Raw genomic sequence first — 18,150 nt, 5'->3', positions numbered from 1 at the left:
ATCATTTTAATGCAGAATACACAAATCTTAATGACACAATCTCAATTGTGTTTTTCTGATAACTATCTTGAAAGCAATTATTAAAATAGACATCTAAGGGAAAAATTAACTGCTATATTTATAGAACAAAATTTAAAAAGCACTTGTTCATCTTTTGAGCTATAAGTTTGCACCTGTAAGATGAACAAAAGTAAAATTAAAACTTTTTACTGAAAAATTACTTGCCAACAATGGCTTAATAATAATTTTGATACTTATTTTGCACTGATACAAACTTTATACATTTAATATCATGCAAAGCAATATTTGATCCAACAAAATACCAACACAACAAAATAATTCAGACTTACCCATGAAGTTTGTTTTAACAGGAATTGACCTATGTTCAATGACTGCAAACCACTTTAACTGGTTTTACTTGTTTATATAAGAGACATTTTTAAAAAAGACATTTATTTCCCATTTTTCCTGGCATTAACTAGGGACAATCTTGCCACAATTCTACTTTACAAAACTACAAGGAAGGAACACTCAATTTGATGTTCATGTGAAACATAATTACCCACTTTTCTTCCTTTACAACATGTACTCCATAGTCAGGATGACAAGCCAAAAAGTACATAATACACTGCCTGTCATTAATAACAAGTATGCTCTTTTGAAATTATTTCACAATAACACTTATTCAAAATATCCTTTACTTGTTTTTTTTTGACTATTATATTAGAGCACCTCAACAAGTATTGCCTGCTTCAAATCAAAGAGAGAAATAAAAATTTATTGAATAAATGAGTTGACTAGATGCAATCATAAATAAGTATTGTAAATTTTAACATGTACAGTTTCATCTCTGCCCATGTCTCTTAAGGAAGTTACACTGGCAGGGTAAGGGTCTGTGTGCCAGGATTATAGAAAGATGTAGCTCTTCCATCTTGCCCTAAATAAATATCATGCATCCTTCGAGGCTCTTCACAAAACCCACATACTGAATGAAGTCTTTCTTGAGTCTCCCAAGCATATCTGATCTCATTTTCCTTTAAATCCATAGTGTGTAATTTGCCTCTCTATAAGAATAACAAAGCTAGTAAGAGTCAAAATTATACTGACTTATCATTGAGAACTTCCAAAGTGCTTTGACCATGCTAAAGGATATTATTCACCATCTCATTTCTTCTTTACAGCACTCCTGCAAAGCAGGTATCATTATTTCCACTTTATACATGAGGAAACTGGGAAAGAATTTGAATTTAGGATTTAACTTCAAAAATGATAGTCTTAATAATTCGGCTGGAAATAAAAGGTTTTTTTTTTTATTTCCTAAAATGTTTGGTATTGGCCCTCTATATAACTTTCTGTTCCTCAGAGAGGAGCCAGCCACACAACAAATGTAGTCCTATAGAGATCACCTTACAGGATCTAAACTGAGATGTCCCTGAGACTTTAGTTATGATGCAGAATAAACTGTATCTGGTAATAACTTTAGCACTGTATTTTTTGGATATGTGGTTCACTTATTATTTTAACCTTCCAAAGCCAAAAATTTTAAAGCACTCAACTCAAACTACTTTTATTGGCCTGGAAATGTTTTATTGCAGTTTGGCTGACATTTTCTTTCACAAATGTCATGAGCACTGCTTAAAAATGAATTATGTTAGAGTGTACAGTACTACCTTTGTTTTGAAAAAATATTATGATTTTATGAGCACATGAGGTGGGTCTCATGGGAACCAATATTAGCAATATCTAGCTTCCTGATTTTCCAGGCATGCTTATATTTCTATTTAGCGTAAGGAGCTTGGCTTGGAAAAAGGCATAGATTTAGATTTACTTTTCTGGGATTATGTTGAATTCTCATAATAGCCTTTAAAGGACAGTCCACTACGACTTAACTAAAATCTTGCACATAGGCTGTTCATATTCCTTCCTATTTTGTAGCTTTAGCTCTGGTAATTGTTGTTATGTTAACACTGGTGTTCAGTGGGTCACTGAAATCAAATTAATGCAGGCATCTGAAAAATCAAGCATCATTTGAGTTCATTCATCAATATTCTCAAATATAAAAGGTACAAAATGAAGGAAAAGGGATGCTATTTATTATTAGCCTTGGAGAATCCTGAATGGATGGACATAGATTGTAAGCATTTTACTGGAAAAATAAAAATTATTTGTGGAAAAAAAATCCTAATTAAAGAAAATAAACACCAAAATAAGGACAAACTTCTTCAACAAATTCTTTTCCGAGTCTTTAATAAAAATACTCAAGTCTCAAATTGCATTTCCTAGGTCTCTGGAAATGCCTGTAGATTCTCCCTAGTTTCTTGGGCCAAGCACAGGGTTCTCCAAGTGTGGTCCCAACCATTAGCTCCATCATCATCTGGGAACTTGTTAAAAATATAAAGTCTTGGGCCTCTCCTAGGCCTCCAGAACCAGAAACCTGAAGGTGGAGTAAGCAATCTGTGTTTTAACAAATTCTCCAGACACTCAGATGTTCTGCTCTGAAGTTTGGGAACCTCTGGCCTATAGAAATTATTCTCAAACATTTCTGCACAGTAAAATCCCCTGGACAGTTTGCTTAACCATGGGTCCCTAATCCAGCCCTTAAGATTTAGTGGTAGTAAATCCAGGGAATTACCTGGGACTCTGCATTATTTTATTATTTTTTTTAAATAAAGCAGGTCATTCTGATTTAGGTGGTCTGTAGCCCACAATTTGAAAAATTCTGGCTTGAAGTGGAATTTAAGTGTTGACAAAAAGAGTATTTTTTTTTTCCCACAAAATTCCCCTCCACAATTGAGCAAAAGCCTTTGAACTCTGACTTCCATCTATAATTTATTTAGTCTAAAGAATCCCTGCTTGCAGAGGTATTCCCTCATTCCCCCACTGTCTGAGGGACCTGAAACCTTTGTGGGCTCCATCTCTGAGGCTTTGCCCACAGCTTCCACAGGTGTAGCGTGTGTTTCATTACAGAAGCTTACACAAAAGAAGTGATGTAGTCCATACATTTGCAGGATGTAAAGTATTAAGTATATGCTCAGACAAGATAAAACACAAGTGAGGATCTAATTTTTTTTTCCTGAGATAACTGGAAGGAGATCCCTTCAAGAAAAGGGACCTCAATCCTTACATATCCTGCCATGAGAATACTTTGTTCTAAAGGTGACTTTTAAATGGAGTTTTGGAAATTATTCATTTAATCCATGGACACTACTAAAAATACTAATGGAAGTAGGGGAATTCTTGGTTCACTTTATGATTCTTCTAATGAATTTCTGCTTGCTCTATAGGTCTTTCCACTTTGTGTGGTAAGAGGTAATATAAATTTTTGGATAAAAAGAAATAAATAAAAAGAAATAAAAAGAAAGATATATGCTGTATACTGGTTTCAATACAGAAGCAATACTACAGAGATGTATATATGAATATAAATGTCCCATAGCTCCCTCCAATTTTATCTACTGAATATATTTTTCAAATAGCCTTTTTTCCCCTTAATTTAAGAATATATGCCCATTCTAAAACATTACACATAATCTCCCATTCTGAGGTAAGCACTGTTGATATTTTGGTGTAGATCTTTCAAATTTTCCCCAATATGTATATTTATTAAAAATGGTACCTACTTGGGGCACCTGGGTGGCTCAGTCAGTTAGGTGTCTGCCTTTGGCTCAGGTCACGATCTCAGGGTCCTGGGATCGAGCCCCTCATTGGGCTCCCTGCTCGGGGGGGAGCCTGCTTCTCCCTCTCCCTCTGCTGCTCCCCATGCTTGTGCTCTCTCTCTCTCTGTCAAATAAATAAATAAAATCTTAGAAAAATGGTACCAACTTTTTTGTTAACTAATATGTGTGGGCATTCTTCTATATCATTAGAATGGAAAATCCTGTATTTCCTAAAGCATGATTTGTAGTATGTGCCACAACTGATGTGTGAGATTATTTTTTGATATTGTATGAATATATTTTAAATATTTTCAGTGATTACATTTTTTGTGAATAATTGAAAAATATAGGATATTGAGCCTGTAATTTTGCAGATGCTGCTGCTTCTGCAGATACTGTAACAAGACCAAGGAAGGAAGCACAGTGATAATCAACTTGATGAAAAATGTGTGGATTACACTGTGATCCTCAGTTATGTCCATGTATATCTTGGATGACTTCTTGGAATTGAGTGGTGGTCAACCCTGTCAGGTCCAGTTTTCCCTTTTAATGACAATGTTTTATCTCTTGTCAAATTTTGAAATGATAGTCAAAGATAGCCTGCCTATGAATTTAATAAAAGTCAGTATAATGCCCTACCCTGGATAAAAGGAGAAACTAAAGAAAATAATTTGTATAAATGAATATACATTTTAGTAGTTAAATGCTTGAGCTTGACTATAGTGGAGAATATAATGGGAGATTTGCTGAGACTATGAAGATGCAAGCGTAGACAGATACAGGTGAGTTTCAGGGTGACTTCAGGGCACCATGGCTATCGGATAGGCTGATTTTTCCAAAATTGTGAACAATGTTTGGTAAAGTTGTGAAGAAAACAGAATATGGTCTTGCCTGATGTACAAAGCTGCTATATTTCTGGAAAAATCGGTGTATAGTAAAACTGTGCAAAAATTTTGCATCTACATGTTAGAAAGATTCAGGTCTGGCTTAGGTAATTATAAATTATGAATAATATTTAGGTCTGGCTCACTAGTTTTTTCACTGACTTGGATATTCTGTGAGACATATAAAGTCACTTGGAATTATCAGTCAATTCTTGTTCACATGGGAATATGCCTGGCATTGCAGGCTAACATCTCTGGTCCCTGCCTAACAAAGCCAGGAGTGCCTCCAACCCCTGATGATTGCAACAACCAAAAACACTCACAAATTTCTGAAATGCTTTCAGGCCATAGCACAGTTCCTGAGAGCCATTAGTGAAAATCACACAGAGGGCTAGTGTGGATTCTTGTATACTGACTGTCCATGTGACAACCGTGCTCTTTTCTGAAGTACATCAAAAGGACACTTTTTTTTTTTTAAAGATTTTGTTTATTTGAGAGAAAGAGAGAGAGAGAGAGAAACAGCATGAGAGGGGAGAGGGTCAGAGGGAGAAGCAGGCTCCCCGCTGAGCCGGGAGCCCGACGTGGGACTCAATCCCAGGACTCTGGAATCATGACCTGAGCCGAAGGCAGTTGCTTAACCAACTGAGCCACCCAGGCGCCCTCAAAGGATCACTTTTTGAAGTTAAAAATCATTTAGTATGCCAGCTATGTAGAAATACACATAATTGCCATTTGGAATCAGACATGCACTTCATTTCTTTTCCTGACTCAGCCTTGTTGTACATTGGTGGTGAAAAAAGATTTCTAATGCAGAAAAGTGAAGTTTATGACAGGAATAAAGGGTATTAATTGTGATTCGATTAAATCAGTCACATTTTTTGCTAGGTAGCAGCACCAAAATCAATGCATTAAAAACATTACTTCCAGTCAATGCATTAATAGCATTACTTTGTATTCTTTTTTTAAATTGAAGAATAATTGACATACGATATTGAATTAGTTTCAAGTGTACAACATAGTGACTTGGTAGATATATACATTATGAAATGATCACAATAGTCTAGTTACCTTCCAACACCATACAAAGTTGTTAACAATATTATTGACTGTATTCCCTATGCTGTACAATATATCCCTGTCTGGAAGACTGTACCTCTTAATCATCCATCCCCCTGTCTGTCTTCCTGCTGGCAACCATCACCTTGTTCCCTGTATCTATGAGTTTCTATTTTGTTTGTTCATTTGTTTTGCTTTTTGTGTTGCACATATAAGTGAAATCATACAGTATTTGTCTTTCTCTGTCTGACTTATTTCACTTAGTGTAATACCATCTAGGTCTATCCATGTTATTATGAATAGAAAGATTTCATTCTTTCTTATGGATGAGTATATATTGTTTATATATTAATATTAATATTAAAATAAACAAATATTATATATAATATAAATATATTAAGTCTTCCACTCCATTAGCATAGAATATCTTTCCATTTATTTGTATTGTCTTTAATTCCTTTCATCAATGTCTCACAGTCTTTCACCTCCTTGGTTAAACTTATTCCTAGATATTTTCTTCCTTTTGATGCAACTGCAGATGGGATCGCTTTCTTAATTTCTCTTTTTGATAGTTCATTATTAGTGTATTAGAAACGTAACATATTTTTGTATATTGATTCATATCCTGCAACTTTACTGAATTCATTTATTAGTTCTAACAGTTTTCTTTTTTTCATGGAGTCTTTAGGGTTTTCTATATATAGTATCATGTTATTGCAAATAGTTTTCCTTCTTCCTTTCCAGTTTGGATGCCTTTTATCTCTTTTCCTTGCTGAATTGCTGTGGCTAAGACTTTTAATACTATGTTGAATAAAAGTGGAAGAGTGAGCATCCTTGTCTTGCTCCTGATCTTTGAGGGAAAGCTTTCAGTTTTTCTCCACTGAGTATGTTAGCTGTGGGTTTTTCATATATGGTCTTTACTGTGTTGAGGTATGTTTCCCCCATACCCATTTTGAGAGTTTTTATCATTAATGGATGTTTAGTTTTGTCAAATGCATTTTCTTCTTCTATTGAAATGATCATATGATTTTTATCCTTTGTTTTGTTAGTGTGGTGTATGACATTGATTGATTTGCAGATGTTCAACCATCCTTGCATCACTGGAATAAATCCCACTTTAATATATTGTTGGATTTGGTTTGTTAATCTTTTTTTTTTTTTTGAGAATTTTTGCATCTGTGTGCATCAGGGATATTGGCCTGTAATTTTCTTATAGTGTCCTTTGTCCAGTTTACTTATCAGGGTAATGCTGGTCTTGTATAATGAGTTTGGAAGCATTCTTTTCTCTTCAATGCTTTGGAATAGTTTGAGAAGGATAGGTATTAACTCTTCTTTAAATATTAGGTAGATTTCACCAGTGAAGCTGTCTGATCCTGGACTTTTAATAACTGATTCAATTTCATTAAGAGTGACTGTTCTGTTCATATTTTCTATTTCTTCCTGATTCATTCTCAGAATATTCTGTTTCTAGGAATTTCCATTTCTTCTAGGCTGTCCAATTTGTTGGCAAATAATTGTTTTAGTAGTCTCTTATGATCTTTCACATATCTGTGGTATCAGTTGTAACTTCTCTGCTTTCTTTTCTGACTTCATTTATTTGAGTCCTTTCTCTTTTTCTGTTGATGAATTTGGCTAAAGTTCCTCAATTTTATTTTTTAAAGAACCAGTTTTTAATTTCATTGATCTTATCTATTGTTCTTTTAGTCTCTACTTCATTTATTTCCACTCTGATCTTTATTATTTCCTTCCTTCTACTAACTTTGGGCTTTGTTTGTTCTTCTTCCCCTAGTTCTTTTTAGGTTTAAGGTTAGATTGTTTATTTGAGACTTTTCTTGTTCTTGAGTTGGCCTGTATCACTATAAACTTTCCTCTTAGAACTGCTTTTGCGTCCCACAGATTTTGGAATGTTGTGTTTTTATTTTCATTTGTCACAGGATATTTTTTTATTTCCTGTTTGACTTTTTTCACTGACCCATTGATTGTTTAGTAGCATGTTGTTTAGTCTCCATGTTTGTTTTCCCAGTTTTCTTCTTGTAATTGATTTCTAGTTTCATACCGTTGTGATCAGAAAAGATGCTTGATATGATTTTAATCTTGAATCTAATGAAACTTTTGTGGCCTGAAATGTAATCTATACTGAAGAATGTTTCATGTGCACCTGAGCAGAATGTATATTCTGCTGTCTTCAATGCAATGTTCTGTATATATCAATTACATCCATCTAGTCTAATGTGTCATTTAGAGCCAATGTTTCTTAATTTCCATCTAGATGATCTATCCATTGATGTAAGTGGAGTGTTAAAGTCCCCTATTATTATTGTATTATTGTCAATTTCTCCCTCCGTGTCTGTTAATATTTGCTTTATATATTTAGGTGCTCCTTTGTTGGCTGCATAAATATTTATAATTATTATATCTTGTTGTATTACTCCTTTAGTCTCTTACAGCTTTTGTTTTAAAGTCTATTTTGGGGCACCTGGGTGGCTCAGTCTGTTGGGCATCTGCCTTCTGGTTTGGGTCATGATCCTGGGGTCCTGGGATTGAGCCCCATGGTGGGCTCCCTGCTCAGTGGGGAGTCTGCTTCTCCCTCTCCCTGCTCATGCTCTCTCTCTCTCTCAAATAAATAAAATCTTAAAAAAATAAAAATTAAAAAAATAAAGTCTATTTTGTCTGATATACATATTGCTACCCCAGCTTTCTTTTTGTTTCTATTTGCATAGAATATCTTCTTCTATCCCTTCACTTTCAGTCTGTGTATCTTTAGATCTGAAGTGAGATCTGAGTCTCTTGTAGGCAGCATATAGATGGGTCTTGTTTTCTCTTTTTAATCTATTCACCCACCTTTTCTTTTGATTAGAACATTTAATCCATTTACATTTAAAATAATTATTGATAGGTATGTATTTATTTCCATTTTGTTAATTGTTTTCTGATTGTTTTGTAGTTCTTTTTTTTGTATATGAAAATTTAATATTGTCATGTTTTCACCATCAAAACTTATGATCTTGGTCTTTCCTTCTTGCCTTTGTATAAGGTCAAAAGAGAGACATTGGGTACTTTGACAACCTTAAAGCAAACGCCAGGAATGTCACTGACAACATGACCTTTGTGACCAAATCCAGCAACCAGAACCTCATCATTTTCCTCAATAAAATTCAAACAACTGTGTTGGGTTACAAAGGCTGTGGGTTTTTTTTTTTTTTTGCCATTCTTGATCAGCTGGACCTGACACACTTCCTGATGGCAGAATTTGGCTGTTTGGCTTCAACCCCTACTTTTTCCAGCACAATTCCCTTCGTATGGGAAATGCTTCCAAAAGGGTTGGACTTCAGGGCTGTGCTCACATGGGCTTTCTTGTACTGTTTATCATACCACTTCTGATCTTGTTGGTGGCTACGGAGCTTCCTGGAAGTATGAAGACCATGACACTTGCCCATCCTGCCAGTGCCATGGGCCTGAGCAAAAGAGCTGTAGTTCTTTTCTGTTCCTTTCTTCTTGTCTTGTCCCTTCCCTTGTGATCTGATGATTTTCTTTAGTGTTATGTTTGGATTTCTTTCTCTTTATTTTTTATGTATCTATTATAGGTTTTTGGCTTGTGGTTATCATGAGGTTCATATATAACAACCTATGTATTTAGTACTCTTTTAAGTTGGTGGTCACTTAAGTTGGAACACATTATAAAAACACTATTTTTTTATTCCCTATCCACCATGTTTTATGTTTTTGATGTCATATTTTACATCTTTTTATTTTGTGTTGGTGTTGTCCTACAGGTCCCTTTAACTATCTTCATTTTTAAAAATTCTTTTTTCTTTTCAATTTGGGTGATTTCTACTACCCTGTCTTCCAGATTGCAGATCCATTATTCTGTATCACTTAATCTGCTGTTTATTCCCTCTAGTGTATTGTTGATTTCTGTTATTATATCCCATAGCTCTGATTGGTACTTTCTTACATTCTGTCTCTTTACTGAAGTTCTCACTGTGTTCATCCAATCTTCTCCTGAGTTCATAAAGTAAACGTCTTTATGACAATTACTTTGAACTCTATTGGGTAGATTGCTTATATCTGCTTTGTTCAGTTCTTTTCCTGAGGTCTTGTCTTGTTCTTTCACTTGGAACATATTCCTCACTCTCCTATTTTGCCTAACTCTGTTTCTGTATATTAGATAATTCAGCTACATCTCCCAGGCTTAAAGAAGTGGCCTTATGTAGGGGTGTCCTGTGGGGGCCCAGAAGTGCAGTTCCCCTGGTCACCAGAACTAGGTGTTCCAGGGGTGTCCTGTGTGTGGGCTGCATGCCCCCTCCTGTTGTGGCAGGGTCATGACTGCTGCAGGTATAGTGGTGGGTGGGACTGGCCCAGAGCCAGACTTTGTTATATCTGTTTTTATAGTTATCTGATACCTAAGGTAATTATACTACATTTTTACTTATGTAGTGATAAAAAAAATTACCTTTAAATTCTCTTATTTCAGTAAAGCGTGAGAGTTAATTTAAAGAAGATATTAAGTAGATATTAGTGCAGATGGTGCTATTCCAAAGATAGCACATGAATGATTAAAGTTCTGGAAAACTTCACCCACAACATTATTTTCATGAGTTAAACATAATCCATTTTACCAGTTTTCTAATATTGAGCTTTTAATTTGTTTTCTATTATAAATAATGCTTCAAAGAATGAACCTCTTCTAGCTAAATATTATTCATATCCATGATAATTCTTTTAGGAGAATTCACAGATGTGGAATTGTCAGGTAGAAGGGCAATGGTTGTATTATTTTAAAGTTTGAAATTAGTGTTCACTAACCATTTCTCTAAGTTTTTATTGAGACATGTAGGAGGTTAGTAAAGCAGTATTTATGACCCAGAGGAATACTTTCTTCTTTGTTAATCAAAAGGTTGCCTAATGCAATTGCCTTCAAGTGACTTCCAGGACCACATGACAATTCCTCCCAACCTGGGGAAGCCCCGTGGTAGGAAAAATGCTTGGTCGGAAGATCTAGTTTGTAGCTGATGTTACTCTTTCCACTTAATTAGCTTTGTGATCTTGTGCAAGTCACAACCTCTCTAAGTTATAATTTTCGCACTCATAAAATTGTACTAAAAATAATACACTGTTTACCTCACTGAGCTGTGAAGATTAAATGAAATGATATATGTGAAAATGGCTTGTAAATGCTAAAACATGATGTAAAATGTTGTTGGTGTTATAAAAGTGCAATATATGTTCCCCTCTTGAGAGATTTTGCAAGTACACGTCTCTGGCTTCACAGATACAAGTCATCTCACGCAATGCAGATAATTTTTTAATGCCATATGGAGACAGTATCGAGAGAAAGTGAATGGTATGAAAGAGAGTTAAATTCCAGTGAAAACCCTATCCTCTTCCCATGATACACATTATCTGAATGGTTTCTTGTCATGGATGGATTCAGGTAAAAATCATCCAAGCTGTCTATCAGAGAACAATGATGTTGACAAAATCCAGAGAGTAGAGCCCAACATGAGTGCAGTGTGTTCAGAAGGACAGGGGGCTAACACTGAGGGCACCTGGCTTTAGATTTAGCTCTGCCATTTAACTACCTGGAATCTGAATTTTCTCATCTGTAAAATAAGGGAGTTAGATTAAAATCTAGTCACTAGGTCTCCAAGGTCTCTGCTCATAGTAAGATTCTATGATTCTACGGCTCAGTTAAGAAATAAAGGGATTAGGGGCACTTGGATGGCTCAGTTGGTTAAGCGGCTGCCTTTGGCTCAGGTCATGATCCCAGGGTCATAGGATCGAGTCCCGCATTGGGCTCCTTGCTCAGTGGGGCGCTGCTGCTCTCCCTGCTCATGTGCTCTCTCTCTCTCTCTCTCTCTCTCTGTCAAATAAATAAAATCTTTGGGGGAAAAAAAGAAGAAATAAAGGGATTAACCTTCCCAAACTCCCATCCTGGGCAAGACAGAAAATGCTGAAGCTAGAAGGTCTCAGCTGGGCCTTTGGGAGGAGCAAAGATTCTACTCTGTGACATCATAATATCCAGCCCAGGCTTAGCCATGGCTACTGAGTAGAAGGTAACAGAAGGTTCAGCTATTGATATATTAGAGGTGGGACGCTACCTGACTGAGCTAGAAGGAATCAGCCAGCCATGCCTCCAGTTCAGGTATGTAACAACTGCTAAGCTTAAAACAGAAATTGCTGGTATCTAAAAAAACAGGAGGAGAAGACCATAAGATGAGTGTATCTTCAGGCTTAGGAATAATAGTATAAGCACAGAGACTATGCACCAGATACTTTAAAGTGAGCAGAAAAAAGGCCAAAGATAGTCCCACCAGAAAGAGAGCTGAGGTGCATCCTCCCAACAGCCAGACTTATTTATTGTCATGAAGCCAGATGAGGACATTTCCAAGGCTGTTAGCTCCTCACTGTTCTCTCCCCAACCATTGCAAAAATGCAAAAGAAACAGTTACCTCAAAAAGTCAGTGTAAAATTACTTTGTAAAGTAGTTTACATTTATTGCCTGGTAATGTTTATTCTTTTAATAGCTTCTCCCCAAAATGACAGGGAAAAATAACTAAACAAAAAATAAGTTAACTTAAAGAAGTATTTTAATAGAAGATAGTATAAAAATAAAAACAAAAGTAATAAAAAGAGGAGAAATAAATTTATTATGGGTTAGCAACCAAGATTAATTCTAAAGTCTGGTTTTGAGATTTCAAGGCTTAAAAGGCAAAAAGGCCATCATCTCCTATAAACAGTGAAAGAGAAGGGCCTTATGGTTGAGAAGTAGGTAAAATAGTTCAGCTGGAACCATTTACAGCTCCTCGCCCTCTAAAGCACTCACGCCGGTGAAATCATCACTGGGGATGCAGACATTTCTGTTTTCTTTACCTTGCCTTGGGGTTTTGGCTTCTAAAGTATTTGTTTCTTCCTGGAGTCTTGGGGCCCTGAGAGGCTCGAGTGACGGGCAAATAGCTGTTCTGTTTACCAGTAGGGCGGAGCATGGGGTGGGTGCCAGGTCCTGACTCATCTCCATTGGCCTCTCTCTGTGTCTCAGCACACTGAGACCCCGGAGCCGAGTACAGGACTGTTCAGGCAGGCACGCTGAGATTTGCCTGCAAGAGCTAAGTTTATTGCCACATTCCCTCAGTAGAAGCAGCAGGCTAGTGTTCTGACAGGTAGATTAGTTACCCACAGGAGACCCCACCAGCAATAGACAAGGAGAGGGGAGACCCAATCTCTAACCACAGGACACAATTTTAACACTCTTTGGCCTCCCAACACATCAGGAATAAATATATCTCAGCAGTAAGACCAACACTGTATACACCATAAAAGTAATAATAACCCAAAACGTGTCAATAAATCCAGAGGTCGAGATAAAAACAAAATGTACTTTCACATTAACTCTAGTATATATCCAACTTCCCTCTAGAGAAGGCACTATAATTTTTACAATTTCATTATGACCCAACCTCTTAGGTCCTTGCAAATTAAAACTTCATCAGTCCAATTTTTAGAATTCATTCTTAGTCAGTGACAACGAAGTTTAGGTCTAACCTAAAATAATATCCAAAAAACATAAAATGTCCTAACTTGTCTATACATATTTATTGACTATAATGTTCTCTGACCATTGTGTTAGTCACATACCACAGAATTTTAAGAGTTGGAAGGGAACTAAGAGATCATCCATTCCAATGTCTTCATTTCCAGAAGAAAAAACCAGCATAGAGAAGTTGTGTCTTGACTTAGGTCATTAAGCTAGTGAGTGCTAGCTTGGGGACCATAGCTTAAAGCCTCTTACTTTCAGCCTGGTGGCTCCTTCAATACTCCCTGCTCCTAATTCATGCTGAATGAATTTATTGGTTCTTATTTCAGCTATTTTAGAATATCCTAAGAGAGGAAATCTTATTTTACCCCCTTGATGTGGTTATTGGTAAATTCAAGTATTCTATGTAGGTGACACTAATCACCAAAGCTCTCCTAGCCTTTACAATCCAAATAAAATAAGCTTTGGTCAAGGTCAAGAAAAGGCACCCAAGACCTCATAGATAACAATGAAAATAAATCCTGGGCAATCGACAAGTTACTCTGCCTTGAGGCCGGATTAGGAGTAGTTTGCTGGGGAAAAAAAAAAAGGCATTTATACCATTAACTGCGTTTTTGCTTTATAATAAATATGCAAACTTTCTGTGGCCTTGTCTTTTCCAGTTTAGGTAGATCGCTTTGTTTATGTATATGTGTGTGCATACTCTGTGATATATATATATGTGTACTCCATAAATAAATGTATATATGAGTGGAACACTTCATCTGGCAGGTGTGGATATTATACCATCTGTGGTAACTGGCCTATCCTTATTACCTAATATGTCTCCTTTATGAGCCTTTCCTAACTTATCCTGCAAATTAATATTTTATTTGGAATTACCTTGATAACTTAGGAGCTGCCTTAGATTTGTTTGTTTTATGTAGAGCTGTATATGTCTTGCATCTCTAATTAATCTGTAAGTTTGAGCCCAGGCACTCCCTGGATACAGACACTCAGAGCTTTTTCCAATTCAATTCACTGCAAATATATTAATATCTGTCTAAAGTCTCCAAATTTGAAAGAAAATGAAATGAAGAATTGCTAAGTATAAATATAGATCTTGTTTTCATAGTCATCAGTTCCAGAGGTCTGATGAATATTTTCTAGGTCACTAGATTGTTTTTTAACCAACTGAAAAACATATGTCCTGTAAGGATCTTCCATATGTTTCTAGCTATCCACACAGATTATCTTTAACAAAAAGAATTATTAAATGATCACTAATAGAAAAGAACATTCCATCATGACATAGGGCTTAAACAGGGCTGTGGTAGTATCTTTCAGCTTCCATAATAATTTCAAAGGTTGTGTAATATATTGAGTAATTTTGTACATACTATAGGATAAAACTACAGGAGAAAGTTGATTATGAAAAATGGAAGGATAAAAAGAACTTTAGTTTCAGATTCTTCATTGTGGGTATTGAACTCTCAAATCTCTCCAGTAAACCGGAAACACAGGTATGCCAACTGAACTTTTGAAGTGTTTTCCATCAAATTACCCAAAAAGATGCATCCTGATAAGTCTTATTTAACAGCCTTGGGAAAAAAAAAAAAAAGTAAAGAAAGCTACCTCGCTAGAGATCAAGACATTTGATTCTGTTGCTGCCACCACCTGGGGTGCCTTGGCATCTGGCCCCACCTGGATCTCTGACATATACAGGACTTTCCTTTATCCCAGCCCAGCCTCCATGCCTATTCTCCTAAGAATTGTGCAATGAGACCTTTGTAACCTGAGGCCTGTGAAGTCTGGGAAGGAATGTGACACAGAGCCCACAGATGTTGCTGCCACCAGGGCAAAGAAGGACCTTTCCTGCTGGTCACCTGGTGCCTGGGGGAATCTCAGAAGGGGAAAGGTATGCTCTAAAAGGAGTGGGAATGGAGCCCTTAGCAAGACTGTGAAGCAATCACTCCAGTGTCTTTTCCCCCTTGTCTTTGCCAACCTCCAGAGTCATGCTTCATGCTGTTCCCAAGAGTAGTCTCAGATCCATTTTTGAACCACTTCCTTTCCTACTCCTAACTGCATTCCTGTTGAAAGCTATGTGCTGTAGGTCTCATTCTTCCAATGCCCCTGTACATGCTGAAGGGTGATCTTAATGGGGGGTTCCATATTAAATAGTGATGTCGATGGTAGACTGACAGGCACTTCTGGCAAGACAGCTAGAGAGATCTTTGTGATCTGAGGCCTATTGGTACTTACCAGCTAGCAACAAAATCTCTTCTCCCCACCACCCCCACATATAACTTCCTCCATCAATGACAAGTGCACAATCTGCCCACTGGCAATACTTGGGGTTGTTCCACCTTCATTCCTCTACCCAGGGAATTATGTAATGAGCTGAGTCATGAAAACCCCTCTTTTAAGTTGCCCAAACATCTCAATGGCCACACAAGTGGACCTCTAACTAAAAGGAAGAACTAAAAGGAAGTGAAAGACTTAACCCTCAGTCTTATACTGTTTAGTACAACTAAATATAATTAACTGTAAAGGACAAGTCCTGTATTTTATCAATATTGCTTATAAGCCAAAGGTGGTACCTGAAAAACAGACTTTTTAGCCAGTTGAGAAGACAACTTACTTGACAATTAGAATACCAGTATTCCTCTCCTCCTTTTAAGCATATTTAGAATGCAAAGTCATTATTATTAGAAGAGGGGGGAAAGCATTTCTTTTATGTTAGAATAGGTTCCTTTCTTTGTTAGGAACTGATACTATCTCACACCTCTAACCAACATATTATCTCTTGATTACTCTGTCCTTTCAAGGTGGTTACTGTCCTTTCTCCTTTCTTCCCCAGTGTCAGTTTCAATCCACTTTGTATTTTTTGAAAACTTAATATATGACAATTAAAAAAACTAAATGTTGGGCATAAATTGGGCTCTTAAAGAATTAAGACTTCCGTTAAGGAGACAAGATATACACCTGTGAAGAGTTCAAAAGCAAAAAAGGAACTGCATAACTATGTGAAAAATGTTTGCATTGTGGACTTCAAAGTGCCCCAGGTGCTGAGTGCAGAGTAGAAGTGAAATTGTCCTGAGAGTTCAGGTTGCTCATCACAGCAGAACCGGGACTTGAAGAGAAAGAGTAGTGATTAACACAAGCTTGGAGAGAAAAACAATTTTCTAGTGCAAATTTCACCCCGGGCACAACAGGTCTTCATAGATCTTATCTCTACTTTCCCTGTGCTTTTACAACTCCTTCTCTGCATGCAAGGCAAACAATTCACATGACTTTGTCGGGATATGGAAAACAGGAGTCATGGAAACATGCCACACCAGAAAAGATGAAACCAACCCTAACAGGTGGTTTCTGTGAAAGGCCCTGCATGCTGTACCCTAGGTTGTGTCTGATTTTAATTATGGACATGGGCTTCCTGACCTTATACCCAAAAGTCGACATGTTCCAAACTTAATTCATTATCTTCCTCCAAAGCTGCTCTCCTTTTGTGATTCCCATCTCAGCCAATGACCTCACCATATTCCCAGTTACTCTCGCTAGCATTGTGAGTCCTCTCTTATTCCTGGATCTCTCCTCCCCTTCACTTGGTCTTCAAACCCAGGAGGTTATCTCCACATCTCTTTCAAATCCATTGCTTCCTGCTAGTTCTGCTTGCTGCTGCCCTGGGGCAGGCTCTCATCCTCTTTCCCTAAGATCATCCAGTTCCCCAACTTCATTCCTCTGCATTCTGTTATTCACATCTTTCTAAAATAAGTACTGGAGGTTGTCATTTGCCAGTTTAAAAACAGTTCAAGTTTTCCCACTGTTTAAAAAATGAAGATTAAATTCTATCTTGGCTTTCAAGGTCTTTTCACCTTCTCTAGCCACTCTCCTCTGCCACCTATTCACTCAGTCCTCCCCACTTTATTCACCAGAGGGACCTCTCTTCTTTCCATTCTCCAGCCTGCCCAGCCCTTTCTTGCATCAAACTGTCTTACTCATACAGTTCTCTTCTTCTTTTTTTAAAGATTCATTTGAGAAAGGGGGAGGGGCAAAGTGAGAGGGAGATAGAGTCAAGCGGACTCTGCACTGAGCACGAAGTCTGACTCAGGGCTTGACCTCACAACCCTGAGATCACAACCCGAGCCAAAACCAAGAGTCAGATGCTTAACCAACTGCACCAACCAGGCGCTCCATACAGCTCCTTTCTGATAGCTGAACTCCTACAGGATTCCTTCTCAAATGGGTAACTTTTTCTTCCTCAATTATTTATGATTTTCTTATGACATTCTTATTTTTATGACCATTTATGCTGAAGGAGTGAGCCAGGTGGGGTTGGAAGACCAGGGATAAGAGAGTAGAAGAGTTTCTTAAGATAGGAAATAGCATGTGCAAAGACTCAGAGGAAACAGAATGGTGTCTTCAAGGAACTGAACAGTGTACAGTGGTTAGTGGAAATTGAATCTGAGGAGAGAGCAAAGAATTGGGGAGAGATGGCACTGGAGAAAGAGGAAGAGGCTGGCCCTGCTAAGGAGCTGGGATTTTAGCTTAAGATCAGTGGGCAGTTTTTTTTTTTTTTAATAAAGTTTATTTTTTGGTAATCTCTACATCCAACATGGGGCTCGAACTCACAATCCCAACAGTAACAGTTGCATGCTCTTCCAACTGAGCCAGCCAGGTGCCCCCAGTGGGCAGGTTTAAAGGGTTATAAGCAGGGGAGCTTTAGATACTATTTGCATTTTTAAAACAATGTAGTGTATGGAGAACAGATGAGAGTGGGGAAAAAGGAGAAAGGACTGTCAGGAGGGCACAGTAAACCAAGAAGATGATGAGTTTGGCTTAGGGTAGTGACAGTGGGAAAGAGGAAGGCAGTGGACTTCTGGAAGGCCCAGGAAAGATACTAGTAGTACTAGGTGCAGTGTCACTTCCCACAATGCCCTACTGAGCAGATCGGACTTTATCTTGTAGGAAACGGGAGGCAACAAGGATTTCTTGGCTTAGGTAAATCTACATTTTTGAAAGAGAACATTGAAGATTGTGT

The 18,150-nt window shown here is 37.2% G+C and overlaps 1 long non-coding RNA gene and 1 pseudogene across 3 annotated transcripts in view; both read right to left on the bottom strand.

Moving 5' to 3' along the window:
• Positions 1 to 18,150, bottom strand: part of LOC135364103 (uncharacterized) — a 169,762-nt gene that overhangs the window by 55,330 nt on the left and 96,282 nt on the right. The window contains exon 4 of one of the 3 annotated variants that reach the window (XR_010410673.1): positions 3,621 to 3,780. The exons of the other annotated variants lie outside the window; for them this stretch is intronic. This is a non-coding gene — a long non-coding RNA (uncharacterized LOC135364103). The remainder of the gene's footprint in view (positions 1 to 3,620; positions 3,781 to 18,150) is intronic. 3 annotated transcript variants of the gene reach the window in all.
• Positions 8,573 to 9,048, bottom strand: LOC123859019 (small ribosomal subunit protein uS12-like; annotated as a pseudogene).

The sequence above is a fragment of the Mirounga angustirostris genome, unplaced genomic scaffold (assembly GCF_029215605.1).
Source record: "Mirounga angustirostris isolate CCGP_5_RB_7025 unplaced genomic scaffold, mMirAng1.0.hap1 SCAF_4, whole genome shotgun sequence".
Classification (NCBI taxonomy): Eukaryota; Metazoa; Chordata; class Mammalia; order Carnivora; family Phocidae; genus Mirounga; species Mirounga angustirostris.
Note: the sequence above shows the minus strand (reverse complement) of the source record. Positions and strands in the feature narration are given on the sequence as shown.